General features: G+C 28.9%; 1 protein-coding gene across 2 annotated transcripts in view; it reads right to left on the bottom strand.

The window, feature by feature from the left end:
• The window catches only part of LOC145286185 (receptor-type tyrosine-protein phosphatase epsilon-like), a 181,800-nt gene that overhangs the window by 21,084 nt on the left and 140,027 nt on the right, over window positions 1-20,689 (bottom strand). The gene's annotated exons all lie outside the window — the stretch shown is intronic.

Here is a 20,689-nt window from a genome sequence, read left to right as displayed (position 1 = left end):
GTGAAACAGTCATTTTTAAACAAATGAGTCCAAATGAATTGAATAGTTTAGTTACATTCCAAGACCCAAATATTTATTTTTTACGCAAAACATTTAACTGTTAAAATTTCGGTACAGATCCGTTTTGTTATGCAGAAACAATTGGTTAGTATTATGTTAATACGGACTCTCTTCGTGCATAGACTTCTAACAAAAATTAGAAATTCTTTGCTTAGAAAGTAAAAAACGCATGACAATATAATGTCAAAAAAAGAAAGGAAGGGGGGAGCTGTTTTGCATGAAAATAAATATTTGGATCTTGAAATGTAACTATGCTGTTTTTCTTTTATACATGCTCTGTTGTTATTTTTAGCATACGTTGAGCTTTTAAACAAAAAGAATTGGTATGCACAAACACATATATATAATATATAATATATAATATATATATAATATATATATAATATTTATATATAATATATATATAATATATATACTATATATAATATATATATATATATATATATATATATATATATATATATATATATATATATATATATATATATATAGAGAGAGAGAGAGAGAGAGCTTTAACAACGCAAGCTTCCCTCCTTTTTTTGAATTTCCAACGTCTTTTTCCGTTTCTGAAATAGAACAGCATCACACTTTGCACATGAAAACTTTTCAAACATTTGTATTGGTGTTTTTGTTTTCTTAACCTCATTCATCCAGAGAAAGTCTCAAAATAAAGACGAAATGTTGATGAACATATAACTCGGTTTGTTCCTTTTTATTTCTCTCTATTTTGTCGGAATACCTGCTCTAGTTGGGGACTCCCTTTTCGGTGTACTGAGAGGAAGCTTTATATGCCTCACCACAGTTACCTAGTCCACAATAACTTGTAATCTACATTGCACTGTAGAGAACTTTCTATTGATTTTATAAAAGTATCTTTAAATAATGGCTTAAATTTTAAAATGCAAGAATCAAGTATCATGGTTGAATTAAACAGAAACATCAATTTCAGATGCGCCTCCGTCTTATCAAAGAATCAACTGCTGATTTTATGAACATTTTGTTTTACATAATCACTTGAATTAAAGTTAGTATCATGGTTCAATTGTGCTCTAAACAGAAACATTTATTTCGAGCGCACCCCTGTCTTTATAAAAAATCTACAGTTGATTTTATACGCTGGGCCTTTCTACTTGTGCGGTGATAAAACTTCTCAGATACACTTGTGGTGTTAGGGTGTATAAAAAGTGTTAATCGGACTGCCCTTCTTTAATCTGATTTTTTTTTTCGATAATCGAGTTTCAATACTTATCAGACGCATTCTGGTACAAAACCTATGTAAGAACACTACCAGACCCATCAAGTATCTTCAGGTCCAGAGTGTGTGAGTTGGATGTCTAATTCTTCTCTGCGGATAGTTTTGCGAATGGCTGATCTCATTTTGTCATTGTTGTATGGCAGTTTTAAAGAAAAACGTGCCGGAGAATGTGTATTGTCATTTCCTAGGCATTTTCGTTTGGTGTATGGTATGTGCAAGATATCTGTTCTGAGTGTTTGTTGAAAAAGTTTAACGGAGGTGGCCTTATCTGTGTCACTAGTGCATTTGCTATGGATTCGGTTAGTCTCATTCGTCGCATATCCTATTTTTGTTTTAGTGGGAAGGGTTGATTTATAATTCATGAAGAAACTACAAAGTACTTTATATATATACTAGCTGTACCCTGCCACGCGTTGCTGTGGCTTAATTTTGTGTAATGGAAAATTCTAATAAAAAGAGAAAATGCATGTTTCTTATATTCTTAGTACAGCAATCCACTCCAAAAAGTAAAAAAAAAAGGCGAAAATGAAAAAAAAAATGGTACTTTTGCAGAATTGGATCCGGATCCTCGGGAGTTACCATCAATCATGGCTTGGGCTCGACCAACATTCAGTGGATTAAGCCGAAAGTTGCTAAACCATTGAAACGCTAAATAGTTTTCTTTTTTATTGTATTCAAAAATGTGAGTTTTTAATTAATATTTGGGTAAGGGGGGGTGTTACTATACACAGATTCGAAAAAGTTGTTCAAAAACGAATAAATGAAAGCAAAGGTAAGGTAAATTACGTTTCTATCTAACTGGATAATTTTTTAGTGTTTTTATTTAATGTAAAATGTTTAATAACGCAGTGTTTATCTATGTATTTTAAAAAGATGAATGGTCGCGGACTCTGTTGAATACGTTAAGTTTGGGAAAATCAGTTAAAAACAATACAAAACAATGTCAGACACCTACTGATTATATGTTATTGTGACATAGGCTGACATATTCGGTGGGTTTTTGATAGTATTTTGTATAGTTTTTTAGTTTTAAATCATTTTCTCAAACTTAACATCATCAACAGTGTCCATCACCGTTTGTATTTTTCAAATACACTGATAAACACTGTTCTTCGAGCCGACTAAACGTTATAGTAAATAAAACGGGTTTGTATTACTAAACACAGAAACGAAAAAGTTGTTGAAAAATAAATATAAGAAATAAATGTTATCAAAGGCAAGATAAGTTACTTTTCTACCTAACTGGATAAGATTTTAGTGTTTTTATTTAGTGTAAAATGTTTAATCGGTTCGAAAACATGTAGTGTTTATTTGTATATTTGAAAAATACAAATGGCGGCAGACTGTTGAACACATTAACTTTGGGAAAATGAGTTAAAACTAAAAAAACTATACAAAATACTGTCAGTAACTCACTCAATATATGTTACTGTGACATAGGCAGACATGTATTCAGTGGTTTTTAACAGTATTTTGTAGTTTTTTTATAGTTTTAACTCATTTTCCCAAACCTAATGTGTTAACACAGTCTGCCGCCATTTGTAATTTTCAAATATAACAGTAAACGCTGTGTTTTTTGAGCCGAATAAAAATTTTGCATTAAAAAAACAAAAAAAATTATCCATTTCGGTAATAAAGTAACATATGTTGCCTTTGATAATATTTGTTATACATTTATTTTTTGACACCTTTTTCGAATCTATATGTACAGTAGTACAAACTCAATAAAGACACTAAAAATTATCCAATTAGGTAGAAAAGTAACTTATCTTGCCTTTGAAAATATTTACTTGTTATATATTTGTTTTTGTTGACAACTTTTTCAAGTCTTTGTGCAAGTACAAACCCAAAGGTGTATTTTTCTGTCTAATTTTATTTTTGTTACCGCGCTTAAATTTAAATTTCACGATATCTTTTTGGGGGAGGGTATTTTTTTTACATTAGGTCCACCTCCACAATTTTTGACTATGCTGAATAAGAAAATCTCATTCAAAATTTGCAGAGGCCATTAGTTTTCGAGATATAAAGACCTGTACTATGCACTATAATTCACTGACGGCCATGAATAAACACTCCCAACCTCCCCATATTAAGAACGGCTTTCGGAATAAACAACACCCATGCCTAACCACATGTTTTAACCTTTTACCTGTCTTTTGTCTTTTAAAAACGGCTTTTGGAATAAATACCACCATTCTCTCCATGTTAAGAACGGCTTTCAGAATAAACACCCCCAACCTACCCATGTTAAAAATTGTGGAGGTGAAACTAATGTGAAAATTTACCTTTTGTTTTTTTAATAAATTGTTAGTTGAAAGCACAGAATGGTGACAAAACATCATCCCCTCCCCTTGGTAAGAATAGCAAAAAAAAAAAAAATTAATGGTTTTCTTGGTAGAAACTTTTCTGTATTTCACCTAACAATTTCTGGTGCTAATGAACTTACTAATCCGCGCTATTTTTTAAATCGAATTTCCAAGTTTAATTAAAGTTTTATAATATGATTTTTTATTCAATTGTAAGGTTAAAGTACAGAATAGATACAAAACACCCTCTCCTCCCCATGTTAAGAATGGCTTTCTAAATAATAATGTTATTATTTCAGCACGGATCACTCTCTACATGAGTACCTAATATTTTTTTCAGCCATTCTTACCATAGAGAGGGGACGGTGTTTTGTACCTATTCTGTGCTTTTTTAACTAACAATTTATTATTAAAAAAAAGATATTGTGTAATTATAAAAAATAAAAAGGTATTGTGAAAGTTGAATTTAACTTGAAAAAAACCCCAAAAAAACAATGTGAACGGCGCGTTCAACATTGTAGCTGGATCTTATTTGGCAATAAGGTCACGTGAGTCGATTAATGGGTGATAATGCACTTACTGATCCGCGCTATTTTTTTAAATCGTATTTCCAAGCTTAATTAAAGTTTTATGTTTTTTTGGTATTTTTTTTAGATTAGGTCCACCGCCACAATTTTCTTTTAAATGACGACTTGTACAGGTTTCTGACTATGCTGAATACAGAAATCGCATTGAAATTTTGAAGAAATAAGTAGTTATCAAGATATAGATAGTTGTTTTATGCATTGTATTCTTTGGCGGCCATCTTTGTTACGCGCGTAGATTTGTTTATGACGCGCGCAAGCGTGTAAAAAAGATGGCTGCCAGAGATTACAATGAATCATACAATTTTTAATATCTCGATAACTACTTATTTCTGCAAAATTTCAATGCGATTTCCGTATTCAGCATAGTCGAAAACCTACAAAAGTCGTCATTTAAAAGAAAATTGTGGAGGTGGACCTAATCTAAAAATTTACCGTTTCTTTCATTCAATTATAAGGTTAAAGTACAGAATAGGTACAAAACACCCTCTTCTCCCAATGTTAAGAATGGCTTTTTAAATAATAACGTTATTATTTCAGCATGGATCAATAAGTGCACGAGTACCCAATTTCTTTAAAAGCATTCATATTTTCTTATATAAAAACAACTTCTGTGAAAAAAAAGAAAAAACGTGCACTTTCAATCTTTGTTAAAAAGGTTTTCTTGAAAAAAAAAACAAAAAAATACGGTAAAAAAGCAAAGAACAAAACGTTAATCGGTATTCATGCAGAGAATGATCCGTGCTGAAATAATAACGTTATTATTTAAAAAGCCATTCTTAACATGGGGAGGGGAGGGGGTTTGTACCTAATCTGTACTTTAACCTTACAATTGAATAAAAAACATATCATAAAACTTTAATTAAACGTGGAAATACGATTTAAAAAATAGCGCAGATCACTCTCCACATTAGCACCGAAAGTACAGATTAGTTAGAAAACATCCACCCTCCCCATGTTAAGAATGGCTTTCTAAATAATGTTAATGATTCAGTACTGTTCCTTGTCTGCTTAAGTTTAATTTTTGTTTATTAAATTGTTAGGTGAAAGTCCAGAATAGTTACAAAACACCCACTTCTCCCCATGTTAAGAATGGCGTTTTAAATAATAACGTTATTATTTCAGCACAGATCAATAAGTGCACGAGTACCCAATTTCTTTAATAAAGAAAAAGCATTCATATTTTCTTATGTAAAAACAACTTCTGTAAAAAAAGAAAAAACGTGTACTTTCAATTTTTGTTAAAAAAGGTTTTCTTGAAAAAAAAAACAAAAAAATGCGGTAAAAAAAGCAAAGAACAAAACATTAATCGGTATTCATGCTGAGAGTGATCCGTGCTGAAATAATAACGTTATTATTTAAAAAGCCATTCTTAACATGGGGAGGGTTTTTTGTACCTATTCTGTACTTTAACCTTACAATTGAATAAAAAACATATCATAAAACTTTAATTAAACGTGGAAATGCGATTTAAAAAATAGCACAGATCACTCTCTGCATTAGCACCGAAAGTACAGAATAGTTAGAAAACATCCCCCCTCCCCATGTTAAGAATGGCTTTCTAAATAATGTTAATGATTCAGTACTGTTCCTTGTCTGCTTAAGTTTAACTTTTGTTTATTAAATTGTTAGGTGAAAGTCCAGAATAGTTACAAAACACCTCTATCCCCATGTTAAGAATGGCTTTCTAAATAATAACGTCATTATTTCAGCGGGGTAGCTTCGCTGCATAAGTACCATGTTTTGTCTTTAAATTGTTAGGTGAAAGGACAGAATTGTTACAAAATATCATCCCCATGTTAAGAATGTCTTTCTAAATAACATTATTTCAGCACGGTATTTTCTATGCATACGTACTATCTATTTTTGTTTATTAAATTGTTAGGTGAAAGTATAGAATAGATGCTAAACTCCCTCCCCATGTTAAGAATAGCTTTCTAAATAACGGTATTATTTCAGCACGGTACCTTCTCTGCATAAGTACTATCTTTTGTTTATTAAATTGTTAGGTGAAAATATAAAATAGTTACAGAACACTCTCCCTTTCCCATGTTAAGAATGGCTTTCTTAATAGCGTTATTTCAGCACGGTACCTTCTCTGCATAAGTACCATCTTTTGTTTACTATATTGTTAGGTGAAAGTATAGTATAGTAACAAAACGTCCTCCCCATGTTAAGAATGGCTTTCTAAATAACGTTATTATTCTATTATTATATTATTATGGTACTTTCTCTGCATAAGTACCATGTTTTGTTTATTAAATTGTTAGGTGAAAGTACAGTACTCATGCAGAGAGTGATCCGTGTTGAAATAATAACGTTATTATTTAAAAAGCCATTCTTAACATGGGGAGAGGAGGGTGTTTTGTACCTAATCTGTATTTTAACCTTACAATTGAATAAAAAAACATATAATAAAACTTTAATTAAACCTGGAAATACGATTTAAAAAATAGCGCGGACCAGTCTTTGCATTAGCACCAAATATTATTTAAGCAAGTTACCAATCCGTAAAAAAAACTGTACTTTTACCAACCAATCTTATATCGAAAAACAAAAAAAAAAAAAAACAAACAAAAAAAACTCAAAAAGCAAGCGACAAACTTTTTTTTTTGCCTTATATAATAAAGAAAAAATGTTTAAATTAAAAAATTTGGAAGATAAACAAATGCATTATGTTTTTTTTTTGTTTTTTTTTTACTTATCGAGTAAACAGAAAATGAAATCTACTTTGTTTCGTCAATTCGTGGCTGTGAAATGAATCGAACCGGAAGTTCAGTTTTATCAACAAAACAGGTTCGCACTAACGGTTACGAAAATATATTTATTTTATTTAATATTTTAATAATTCGCGAGGTAAATTTATTTTAATAACATAAAAACATCCCTCGACTCTAAAGATGGGTTGTCTGAAAATTTCAAATAAATTGGTAACGTAGAAATATGGTTTTATTCGCTTATAACGAACCAAGAATTACATTTATTTATATATATATATATATATATATATATATATATATATATATATATATATATATATATTATATATATATATATATAATTATATATATGCATATATATATAATTATATATATACATATATATAATTATATATAATTATATATATACATATATATATATATAATTATATATATTTAAATAAATGTTTAGAGGTACAGAATTTAAATACAGTTTTAAATATAATGGGCGGAAGTCTCTCGAGAGCTCTTTCAGCTATCATCTCATCAGGAGAAAATCGATAGCGTAAAAATAATATTATGTCGAAAGTTAAGAGTTCTGATGGGGAACTATTGAATGTGCCAAAAATTATGGGGGCACTAAAATAAAGTTTATTAACGTTTAAAAAACGATTAAAATAATGGAACAACGAGGGGGAAAACGGAAGAAAAGATTCACTGTTCCTCAAAGAGAAACAATGTGTTAGATGTTTCTTTCTGCCTGCACAAAGAAGCTTTCAGCACCGCGATAGAGACAGACTCCAAAATCTTTAAATGGTTTCTGGAGTCCGCTCTATGTAGCACCTCGAACCATTCAATTTTATATCTATCGGCACAGCACGGGTTGTCAACCAAATACTGGCCAATAGCAGAGTCCAAGGCTGCAGAAGGAGGGAGACTACCAGACCCCATCCTCCCTTGTCTGATCTTCGATGGAACATGCTGGTTTATACGAGTCAAAAGATGCAAGGATGTTCGCCCAACATAACCAGCATCGCACTGGCATTTGAATTGATATACAATATTGCTATTTTGGATGTAAGGCAAACTATCCTTGCGAAAAGAAAGAAATGCAGGTCTCGTAGTATATACCAAACGCAAGGACACAGAATAAAGCAGTCATAAATACCTCTGCGAATCTGTGTGGAAAGTCTGTTACTCTTTTCCCCAATCCACAGTAATTTTAAATAAACCGGACATTTCAAAGGGCCAAACTTTTTAGGGGATTTAAAATCTGTAACCGTTTTGAAAATACAGTCATCAATAAGGTCAACAGGATAACCATTATTGATGAATATTTCCCTGATCTTATCGAGTTCGGCGTCCAATCTGCTAGGTGAACAAATCATCAGGACTCTATGTACCAAAGTATTAATTAAGCTTACCTTGCGTGATTTTGGTACAAAAGACAACCAGTTCACATATAGGCCAGTAAATGTCGGCATCCTATAAATTGTAGTGAGAAAGCCCCCTTGAAGAATGGAAGCAAATTGTCCTCACTTTCCATAGTAAATTTCAGAGCTCCAGGCAAAGAATTCAACCTATCAAAAAATATCGACGCTCCACTTTGAGATGGAAAAACAGCAAAAGTTTCGTCAACATATCTGAAATATGCAGTGGGTTTTGTAACAAAATTAAAGAAAACGGATTCATTGTACCCGACGAAAATATCCGCTAAAGTTGGGGTCAACGGACCCCCATTGAAACCCCGTCAACCTGACAGTACATAATATCACAAAAACTAAACTATAAACAAATTATATATATACATAATTATATATATATATATATATATATATATATATATATATATATATATATATATATATATCTATATATATATATATATATAATTATATATAATTATATATATATAATTATATATAATTATATATATATAATTATATATATAATTATATATATAAGTATATATATAATTATATATATATAATTATATATATAATTATATATATACATAATTATACATATATATATAATTATATATATAATTATATATATAATTATATATATATGTATGTATATATAATTATATATATGCATATATATAATTATATATATATAATTATATATATACACATATATATAATTATATATATAAATAAATTATATATATACATAATTATATATATATAATTATATATATGTATAAATAAATTATATATATATACATAATTATATGTATATAGTTATATATATAATTATATATATAATTATATATACAGATATATAATTATATATATATAATTATATATACATATATATAATTATATATATATAATTATATATATATAATTATATATTTATCATGAAATATATGATTATATATATATAATTATATATATAATTATATATATATAAGTATATATAATTATATATATAATTATATATATAATTATATATATAATTATACATATATAAATATATAATTATATATATAATTATATATATAATTATATATATATATAATTATACATATATATATAATTATACATATATATAATTATATATATACATAATTATACATATATATAATTATATATATATATAATTATATATATACATAATTATATATATATAATTATATATATGTATATATATATAATTATATATATGTATATATATGATTATATATATATAATTATATATATACACATATATATAATTATATATATAATTATATATATATAAATAAATTATATATATATAATTATATATATATAAATAAATTATATATATATACATAATTATATATATATAATTACATGTATGTAATTATATATATAATTATATATTTATGTAAATATTTATATATATATAATTATATATACATATATATAATTATATATATAATTATATATATATAATTATATATATAATTATATAAATAATTATATATATATATAATTATATATATATAATTATATATTTATCATTATATATATGATTATATATATAATTATATATATATAATTATATATATATATATAAGTATATATATAATTATATATATAATTATATATATATAATTATATATATAATTATATATATTATTATACATACATATATATATATATATATATATATATATATATATATATATATATATATATATATATATATATATATACTGGGTGCCCCCCCCCCAAAAAAAAAACAAAAAAGAAAGCTAAATGGATGCCATCAAGAACATATGCTGTAGAACGGAGAAAAAAAGGTCAAAGACCCTAGTGTTTTGATGTGATGTTGGGAATATAATAAACTAGTCATGACCAAAGTTTCATTTCATTCGGACAAAACACTAAGAAACGGGGCCTAATTAGAGTTGGGACCCGTTTTTTTTTATCACCCTGTATATATACACACACACACACACATATATATATATGTATATATATATATATATATATATATATATATATATATATATATATATATATATATATATATATATATTTAATTACAATACCAACTTATTTGTTGTATAAAAAATATTGTTACGCATTCGTATTCACGTGTCTCCGTGCCTCCCTACGAGGGAAAAGGTAGATTTTTAATGTGGGGAAAAATTGGAACAAAAATTAAAATGGTAAAAGCAATGTGCACTCAAAAATATTTATCTCCAGACAATCTATAAACATTATTTTTCTCACGTAGGTTGCTCTCAGTACTGATTCCAGTTTAAAGAGAAATTACTTTATTTCCCGAAAGAAATAATATTCCGGATGTCCGGACTTCAAATCAGATATTTTCAATTTATTTTGTGTTTCTTTTGACCGATCATCTCTCACCCGTAAGCACGTCTGCTGTTCGTATGCACCAAAAACATGCAACTCACTAAACATGTAGTCGTATTCATGTTTACAACAATACACTTTGAACAAAGACTCTTTTATTCTTTACGAGTCGTTGCACTTCCAGTGGCGACCATCGCCAAACGAATGCATCGATAGTGAAAACACAAACATCATCCTTGGCAGCTGTAAATATGCACAGGGTTTAACAGCGGTTAACTTAAAAGAGTTCAGTTCCCAAAGTTATGATGTCGGAAGTGGACACGTTTTAGGTAAATATAGAACGGAAGTCACTAAGCACGACACGAAATACGAAACCATATGGAAACACTCATTGTTTCATGATGAAACAATAATAAAAATAATAAACTTTTATTTTTTTTTTTACATTTCTATAAATATCTCACGGGAATATTTTATTCATATAGAAAAACTTTATTCATATGGAAATATTTTATTCATATGGAAATATTTTATTTATACAGAAATATTTTATTCATACAGAAATATTTTATTCATACAGAAATATTTTATTCATACAGAAATATTTTATTAGTATGGAAATATTTTATTTATATGGAAATATTTTATTCATATGGAAATATTTTATTCATACAGCTATATATTTTATTAGTATGGAAATATTTTATTTATATGGAAATATTTTATTTATATGGAAATATTTTATTCATATGGAAATATTTTATTTATATGGAAATATTTTATTTATATAGAAATATTTTAGTCATACAGAAATATTTTATTCATACAGAAATATTTTATTAGTATGGAAATATTTTATTTATATGGAAATATTTTATTCATATGGAAATATTTTATTCATACAGCTATATATTTTATTAGTATGGAAATATTTTATTTATATGGAAATATTTTATTTATATGGAAATATTTTATTCATATGGAAATATTTTATTCATATGGAAATATTTTATTTATATAGAAATATTTTATTCATACAGAAATATTTTATTCATACAGAAATATTTTATTAGTATGGAAATATTTTATTTATATGGAAATATTTTATTTATATAGAAATATTTTATTCATATGGAAATATTTTATTCATATGGAAATATTTTATTTATATAGAAATATTTTATTCATACAGAAATATTTTATTAGTATGGAAATATTTTATTTATATGGAAATATTTTATTTATATAGAAATATTTTATTTATATGGAAATATTTTATTTATATAGAAATATTTTATTTATATGGAAATATTTTATTTATATGGAAATATTTTATTCATACAGAAATATTTTATTCATTTAGAAATATTTTATACTTTTAGAAATACTTTATATATATAGAAATATTTTATTCATTTAGAAATATTTTATTCATATTGAAATATTTTATTCATTTAGAAATATTTTATTCATATTGAAATATTTTATACACATAGAAATATTTTATTCATTTAGAAATATTTTTTTTTTTTACACAGTGATCACCACTTATCAAGGCCCGGAAGCCACTCAGGGATAAGGGTTATTGCAAGTACATTACGTTAGTGTGGAGATTTGCTGAAGTGTTTACTTAAGGGGGCGGTTCATTAGGAATTTGTTAACATTGGACTTGAAGACATCCAAGTTGTAGTCCGGTGGGAAGCAGGCAGACGGAACAGAGTTCCACAGGCGTGCAGTTTTAAGAAAGATGCTTTGTTCATGGAATCCGCGTTTTGATTTTGGCACAGATATAGAGTGGGGAAATTTTTCACAGTGGATACAGCTAGATGGGTTTTTTTTATGAAAGATTGGCGAGGGGGGGGGACCAGAAATTGGATTTCAGACGAGCATCTGCCATGGAAATAACGATAAAACAAGGATAGGCTCGCAACGTCTCTTCTGTGGGAGAGAGGTTGCAGGGTAGAGAAAAGGGCATCCCCCACTAAGCCACGAAGTCTATTTTGTACTCTGTCAAGGCAGGATAGGCTGTTTTTAGCAGCTCCTGCCCAGATATGGCAGCAGTATTCCATCCTTGAACATACTTGGCTTTTATATAGATAGAGAATTGCGTCAGTAGTGAGATATCTTCTGGAGCGGTAGAAGGATCCCACCATCTTTCCAGCGACCTTGGCAACAGACTTGATGACGTGTTCCATTTCAGATCAGGAGTAAAGGTCAAACCCAGAAGCTTGTCAAAACACGGGGCCTCACCCAGACGAGAGCCATCCATCACAATTGATGCCAGATAGGGATCAGAGCATTGATGATGTAAGGATAGGAGTTTGGTTTTGGATGCATTAAAGGTAACCAGCCACATCTTCCCCCACTGAACCACGCGCTCGAGATCAGAGGAGAGAGAATCAGAGAGAACTTTGTCATTTACAGCCTTTGATGTGTTGCCGTAGATGGTCGTATCATCAGCATAGATGTAAACGAATGATTTAAGTATGTGTTTAGGGAGGTCATTGATGTAGATCAGGAAGAGAGTTGGGCCCAGGATTAACCCCTGAGGGACTCCAGCATTTATTTTGCAGGCCTCCGATTTTTTCCATCTACCACTACTCTTATGAGTCTATCAGAGAGAAATGATTTAATGATTGAGAAAACATTTCCAGTTATACCATAGCTGGAAATCTTGTGAAGTAAACCCTTATGCCATACCTTGTCGAAGGCCTTTGATATGTCAAGAGCAATTGCCCTAGAAAGGAAGCCTTTGTCAAGAGATTCACTAATCCTGTGTGATATAACCGTCAGCACATATGCGGTAGATCTTGCAGAGTGGAAACCACATTGTGTGTCACTAAGAAGGTTATTCCTTCTGAGGTGGTTGACTATTTCTCTATTTAATATGGATTCCAGCAACTTACTCATAACACACAGGAGACTTATTGGTCTGTACTGAGAGGGAGATGACTTATCACCTGAATTCTTAAATACAGGACAAACTGATGAGATCGTTCAAGGAGTTGGAAAGCACTTCTCCTTAAGGCAGCGCTTAAATAGTTTCGTAAGTATGGGAGCAAGTTCTGGTTGAAGCTTTTTTAACACTATAATTGGGATGCCATCAGCGCCAGTTGCTTTACTGGAATCTAGGTTCTTGATTAGCTTGGCGACCTCATGCACGGATATTTGTATGTGACCTAGCTTGTTCTGTGTTATAGGAGGAAATATGGGGAGTTGATGGCCTTCGTCGCATAGGGTAGAATTAGCTGCAAAGTTCTTTGCAAATAGTTTGGCCTTGTCTGACGCTGACGAGATGACCTCTGGTCCATTGATAATGGTTGGGATAGAACACACACTTCTGTTTAGGATCCTATTTGTTATTTGCCAAAACTGGTGGGAACCAAGCCGCTGATCAGCTACCTTGGATTTAACAGACTGGGTATATAGCTCTCTTGCATTTTTTATTATTCTTTTACAGTGGTTGCTGGCAGTCCTGAAAGCAGCTTTAGTCTCAGTGCATCTATTACGTTGGTAGCTATGGAAAAAGTCATTTCTGTGTGCGATAGCAGCAGCACATTCTGGGGAGAACCATGGCTGGCTGTTAGGTTTTTGTTGTAATTTTTTAGATGGTATGAATTGGTCTATACCTACAATTAACCATTCGGTCAGATCTGATACTATAGAGGACACTTCCTTTTTAAACATGGAGTTAAAAGGTAAATCAGATATGAATGTACGGAAGCTATCCCAGTCAGCCATAGAGTATCGGTATACAGTACGGTGGAGGGGTACGTTTGGGGGCTTCTTACATTTCGTTTTTATGTTAACTGATACGACGGAGTGGTCGGAGGATCCTAGAGGAGAATGAACGGAACATGAACATAGCTCAGGGGAAGTTGACAGAAAAAGGTCTAAGAGGCTTGCATATTGACCGGGTGTATCGGGCACACGGGTGGGTTCTTGAACAATCTGAGTGAGGTCATAAGCAATGGCAAAATCATGACAAAACCTTCCCTCATCATCTGTCTTATTTGAATGGGTCAGCCATTCCACGTTATGGACGTTGAAGTCACCACAGATGTGGATGTTAGCCAAGGGATGTGAAGATAGTATGTGGTCTATTTTCTCAGATATGCTCTTAAAGATAGTAACTGCGCTGTTGTGGGGCCTATAGAGGGCAAATATAAATGCAGTGGTGTTAGCAAGTGCAACCCTGAAGCACATATAGGGTAAATTGGGATCTTCTCTAGAGATATCCCTGCCACACGGGAAGCCATCCTTAATGTAGGCACATATTCCATGCCCATGGCGATCTTATTTTATACTTTTAGAAATATTTTATTCATATTGAAATATTTTATTCATTTAGAAATATTTTATTCATTTAGAAATATTTTATTCATTTAGAAATATTTTATACATGTAGAAACATTTTATTCATATTGAAATATTTTATTCATTTATAAATATTTTATTCATTTAGAAATATTTTATACAGGTAGAAATATTTTATTCATATTGAAATATTATTTTCATTTAGAAATATTTTATTCATTTAGAAATATTTTATACATTTAGAAATATTTTATTCATATGGAAATATTTTTTCATTTAGAAATATTTTATTCATTTAGAAATATTTTATTCATATAGAAATATTTTATACTTTTAGAAATATTTTATACATATAGAAATATTTTATTCATTTAGAAATATTTTATTCATATAGAAATATTTTATTCATTTATAAATATTATTTTCATTTAGAAATATTTTATTCATTTAGAAATATTTTATACATTTAGAAATATTTTATTCATATGGAAATATTTTTTCATTTAGAAATATTTTATTCATTTAGAAATATTTTATACTTTTAGAAATATTTTATACATATAGAAATATTTTATACATTTAGAAATATTTTATTCATTTAGAAATATTTTATTCATTTTGTAATATTTTATTTATTTAGAAATATTTTATTCATTTTGTAATATTTTATTTATACAGAAATATTTTATTCATTTAGAAATATTTTATTTATATGGAAATATTTTATTCATTAGGAATATTTTATTTATATGGAAATAATTTAATTATATAGAAATATTTTATTCGTATATAAATATTTTATTCATTTAGAAATATTTTATTCATATAGAAATATTTTATTCATTTAGAAATATTTTATTTATATGAAAATATTTTATTCATTAGGAATATTTTATTAATTTAGAAATATTTTAATTATATGATAATATTTTCTTTATTTATAAATATTTTATTCATATAGAAGTATTTTATTTATATGGAAATATTTTATTCATATAGAAGTATTTTATTTTAATAGAAATATTTTAATCATATAGAAATATTTTATTTATATGGAATTATTTTATTCGTTTAGAAATATTTTATTTATATGGAAATATTTTATTCATATGGAAATATTAAATTCATATCGAAATATTAAATTCATATCGAAATATTTTATTCATTTAGAAATATTTTATTCATTTAGAAATATTTTATTTATTTAGAAATATTTTATTTATTTAGAAATATTTCATTTATATGGAAATATTTTATTCATATAGAAACTTTTTATTCTCATACAAATATTTTATTCAGTTTGAAATATTTTAATCATTTGGAAATATTTTATTTATATGGAAATATTTTATTCATATAGAAATATTTTATTTATATAGGAATATTTTATTCATTTAGAAATATTTTATTTATATAGAAATATTTTCATTTAGAAATATTTCATTCATATGGAAATATTTTATTCATTTAGAAATATGTTATTCATTTAGAAGTATTTTAATTTTATGGAAATATTTTTTTATTTAGAAATATTTTATTCATTTAGATATAATTTCTTTATATAGATATATTTTATTCATATGGAAATATTTTATTATATAGGGAGATTTTATTCATATTTAAATATTTTATTTATATAGAAATATTTTATTCATACAGAAATATTATATGGATGTAGAAATATTTTATTTCAAAAAAGTAATTTTAACTTTCATACTTTACATTTCTATAAATATTTTTAAAATAAAATATTAAAATATTTAAAATATATTTAAAATTAAAATTCTCATTCATATTTTATTTATTTATGAGAACACAGGTGTTAAACAAAAAACACAGCTATTTATAGAAATGATAAAAATAAAATTTATTATTATTATTATTATTATTATTATTATTATTATTATTATTATTATTATTATTATTATTATTTTGTTTCATGATAGCACAAGAAAGGTTTAAACTAAAATAATTTTTTGAAATAAATGTTTTCTATATGGTTTCGTATTTCGTTTCATTCTGAGTGACTTCTTCCTTGTTCCATATTTTAGCTAAACCGTGTCCATTCCTGGCGTCTTAACTTTAAAAACTGAATTTTTGGATTTAACATACCAAACCGTATACTTATGGAAGCCACGTAGATGCATTTAGCAAGCATTTCAGTAAGATCTGCTGAACCACTCACGCGATTCATTTTATTAGGATCATTCAGACTACTGTCTTTATATTGAGTTATTTCCACAAGGTTTACGCTAATCTTCTTTTGGGCGACCTTCTTCAGTCGTATCTTGTCGAGCCTGAGCTTCAATCTATGGTCCCCCCTTCGCCAAACTTTCACGAAAAACACTCATCTAGCCAAAACCACTATCAATAATTTCCCATGCTATTTATCTGTGCCTAAACCTAAATGTAGATTCCATGAACAATGCTTCTTTCTTAGAACTGCACGCCTGAGGAACTCTCTTCCGATTGCCTGCTTTCCAGCTTACTACAATGTGATTGTCTTCAAGTCCAACGTAAACAAGTTCTTATATACCCATTAACCTTTATTCTCGAATGGTCTCTGGGCCTTGATAAGTGATGATTCCTGTGTAAAAGAACACACACACACAAAAAAAAGACAAAAAAAACACGGGAATCTTTCTACCAAACTCGAGAATCTGCGCGCAAGGACCCGTCGTATAGTGTATAAAATATTTGGTAAAATTCAATTAAAAGTTTCACTCTTCTGGAGGTCAAAGGTTCAATCCTCCGTGCGCGTGACACTCAAAATACAATTGCGAATTACTCAGAACTTCTATTCAGTCATGGCTCATGGAAGAAGAGCATGCTACCTAGATTTATATGAAGGATTCCGTTCGAAATTCAGTGCAGATTACCGAGTTCAATAGAAAGGCCCCTGAGTTCGACAAAAACATTCCCAAGTTCGATACGATCCACCTGAACAAGATCGGAGCTTACAGCGACCGAAGCAATAAGCATAGTGAGAATAACACCCGAGATGAGAACAGTAGTCTGAAGAATCCAAATAATACGAATTATCAATCCTCATCTAAAAATTTTTTTAGAAACATAACACTCATGTGATGACACAAGAAAAAGTAAACTAATTCCAATACCGTGAATTTTGTTCTCAAGAAAGTGGCGAAGCTTTACAAAGTATGCACATAACTCATCCTTTTATTTTCTTCATTGATTTTACATTGTGCATTATAACAGAAAGGGAAGTAGAGAGTAGAGAGTGTGTTATTCTTAGTGGTATTTATGCAGAATAAGGACCGTGCTATCGTCGGAAATTTCCGGGCAGTTTACGTAAAATGCCGAAAAGATTCTAAACACTGAACCAATGAAATCGCAGCAGCCAATGTCATTTAAGGACACATTTATTTGCTGCCATTTTTTATTATATAAAAAAATAAATATTTATCTTATTTTGAACAAAAAAATTTATAATAAAAGAATAATAAAAACCCCCCAGCTTATTTGCTTTCTATCAGTTGTTTGTTATTTTAAAAAATAAATATTTGTTCATGAAACTTAACTTACAGTAAGTGTTTTTTTTTTCTCTATTTAAATTTTAATTTTCTTAAAATTATGTAAAATTGTCTAACAATTATTCATTGTATTTTCTTCGTAACAAAAAATATTTTTCAATTAACGTTTAATTGAATTATCTTCGTAAGAACAATTTTTTTTTTTCATTAAAAAAATTGGCCAGTGCTTGTACAAGAATAAAAATCATGAAATTTTTACCTCGACAACTTTCGGCGTTTTACGTCAACTGCACGGAAAATTCCGACGACAGATACCTACTTATTATAATGTTTCCTGTTCGATTTGTGCGTTATGTACCTATTTACTATGCCTCCCCACGGGACAGAGTTAGACACCAGGGTCGTTTTTTAACGTGGAGAAAAGGTACAAAAATAAAAATTGTCTCAGTCGTGAAGGATTTCTCCTCCAACTTCAAGCATTTATTTATCTCTAGCGAATAAATCATGATTTTTATTTTATTTTTTTTAAATTAACATAGATAAGTGCAGAGACTACTGATTAAGATGGGGAAAATGTCAAACGTCAATAACATTTTAGGAAGGTAAGAACAAACCTTTAATAATAGTTGACAAGAAAATGGGAAAAAGTAATAATGGATCAATAAAATGACCCTTCTCAAATTCAACGTGCCAGTATCAGAAAATGTCATGGGATTCCATGAAGGTTTGGAAGGCCGAGAGCAGGTTCGAGCCATTTCAAAGAATAGTGGCGATATAGAGGCGTTCATTCAGCCAAATCAGTTCACAATGATCCCCGGTGTGTCACGTTATTAGGCGCTTATTAAGTTAGAGTCGACCGATTGACTTAAAAGCAAAAATGTCGTTTTAAGCAAAAACAATATTATGTACTAAATATCATGTCGAGAATAGTAATAAATCCCTAAATTATGCCGTTACTCGGGATGCAGTGAAAATATTTTAGTATTTATGATTTGTTTACACAGTTTTAAGGTTAGCCTGAAAAAGAAAAAAAAGTTCTAAGATAGATAACTCTTAATTTATTGTTTAATTCAAACATGAGTTATCAAGCGTGTTCATTTGTATTTTTAGGTGATTATTTAAAAATGTTTTATATTACCAGTTGTCTGAGTTTGACTAAGTAGTTTTAAAAATAAATTACGTTATCATATTGCCAATAAAATGGTACAACAAATAAAAATTTCCAGCTTAAATGCTATTTGCGTCTGATTTTAAAACTGCAAAACAATAATTTTATATTATAGATGCATCCATTTTTAAAATTCCTCATTAAAAAAAAATTAAATGGCCGATAGTAAATTTTAAAGGAATCACCTTACTAGCACAAAGGCACATTTATTCATTAAGTATGGTGTCAATTTTTTCTTTTTTTTGCACTTCTCAGTCTCCAAAGTGCTATACTACGAGGGTCATTCCAAAAATAAATTTTCCTTTCTTAAACTTAAAAAAGTTGAAGAGCTACGAAGACGAGGATCATACCATTAAAACTAGCGACCTTTTGGTCTCTAGAATTTATTTTTCTACATAGTCACTGCCATTCTTAATGCACTTTTACCAGAAATTCAATGACACATCTCTGCTTCTGATGCACATCTATGATGTGGCTTGCTTTCTTAGAGGCTCACACCGTCAATATCTACAACAGAGAAATGAGACTTTCAGATCATGAATGCATACGTTCAGTCATCGTAACAATGCAATTTGCAATACCCTGTGATCCATTGGAGCGGAATAAAAAAAAATAGAAGGCATTACTTTTAGAACACCCCTCGTATATAACGCTGTCTTTATTCCAGGTTATGTTCATGATATTCATGCCGTTTGACTACAAGACTCGATCGCACTTGCATACCTATTCCCTCTCCTCCAAAACGATAACGACACTAAAATCGTAAGAGGAAACTTTGGCCATATTATATACTCACGTCCTAAAAATGTGGAAGATATCATCAGTACCTCTGTCGACATCTGAAAACAAGGCAGGACAGATAGCTGGATGCCAGGTGAGATGTAGGAGCTGCCAGAGGTGTCAACGTTCTCTCACATACAGTGCATGGTATTCTCAAATGGTCACTCAGCTGGTACTGGCCAGGCTCAACATTGCTTAACTTTGATGAACTAATGAGAACTGGTGTATTAAT

Source organism: Euprymna scolopes, chromosome 10, assembly GCF_053919585.1.
Source record: "Euprymna scolopes isolate OS-2025 chromosome 10, ASM5391958v1, whole genome shotgun sequence".
Lineage (NCBI taxonomy): Eukaryota > Metazoa > Mollusca > Cephalopoda > Sepiida > Sepiolidae > Euprymna > Euprymna scolopes.
The sequence above is the reverse complement of the archived record's forward strand: the minus strand, read 5'-3'. Positions and strand labels throughout refer to the sequence as shown.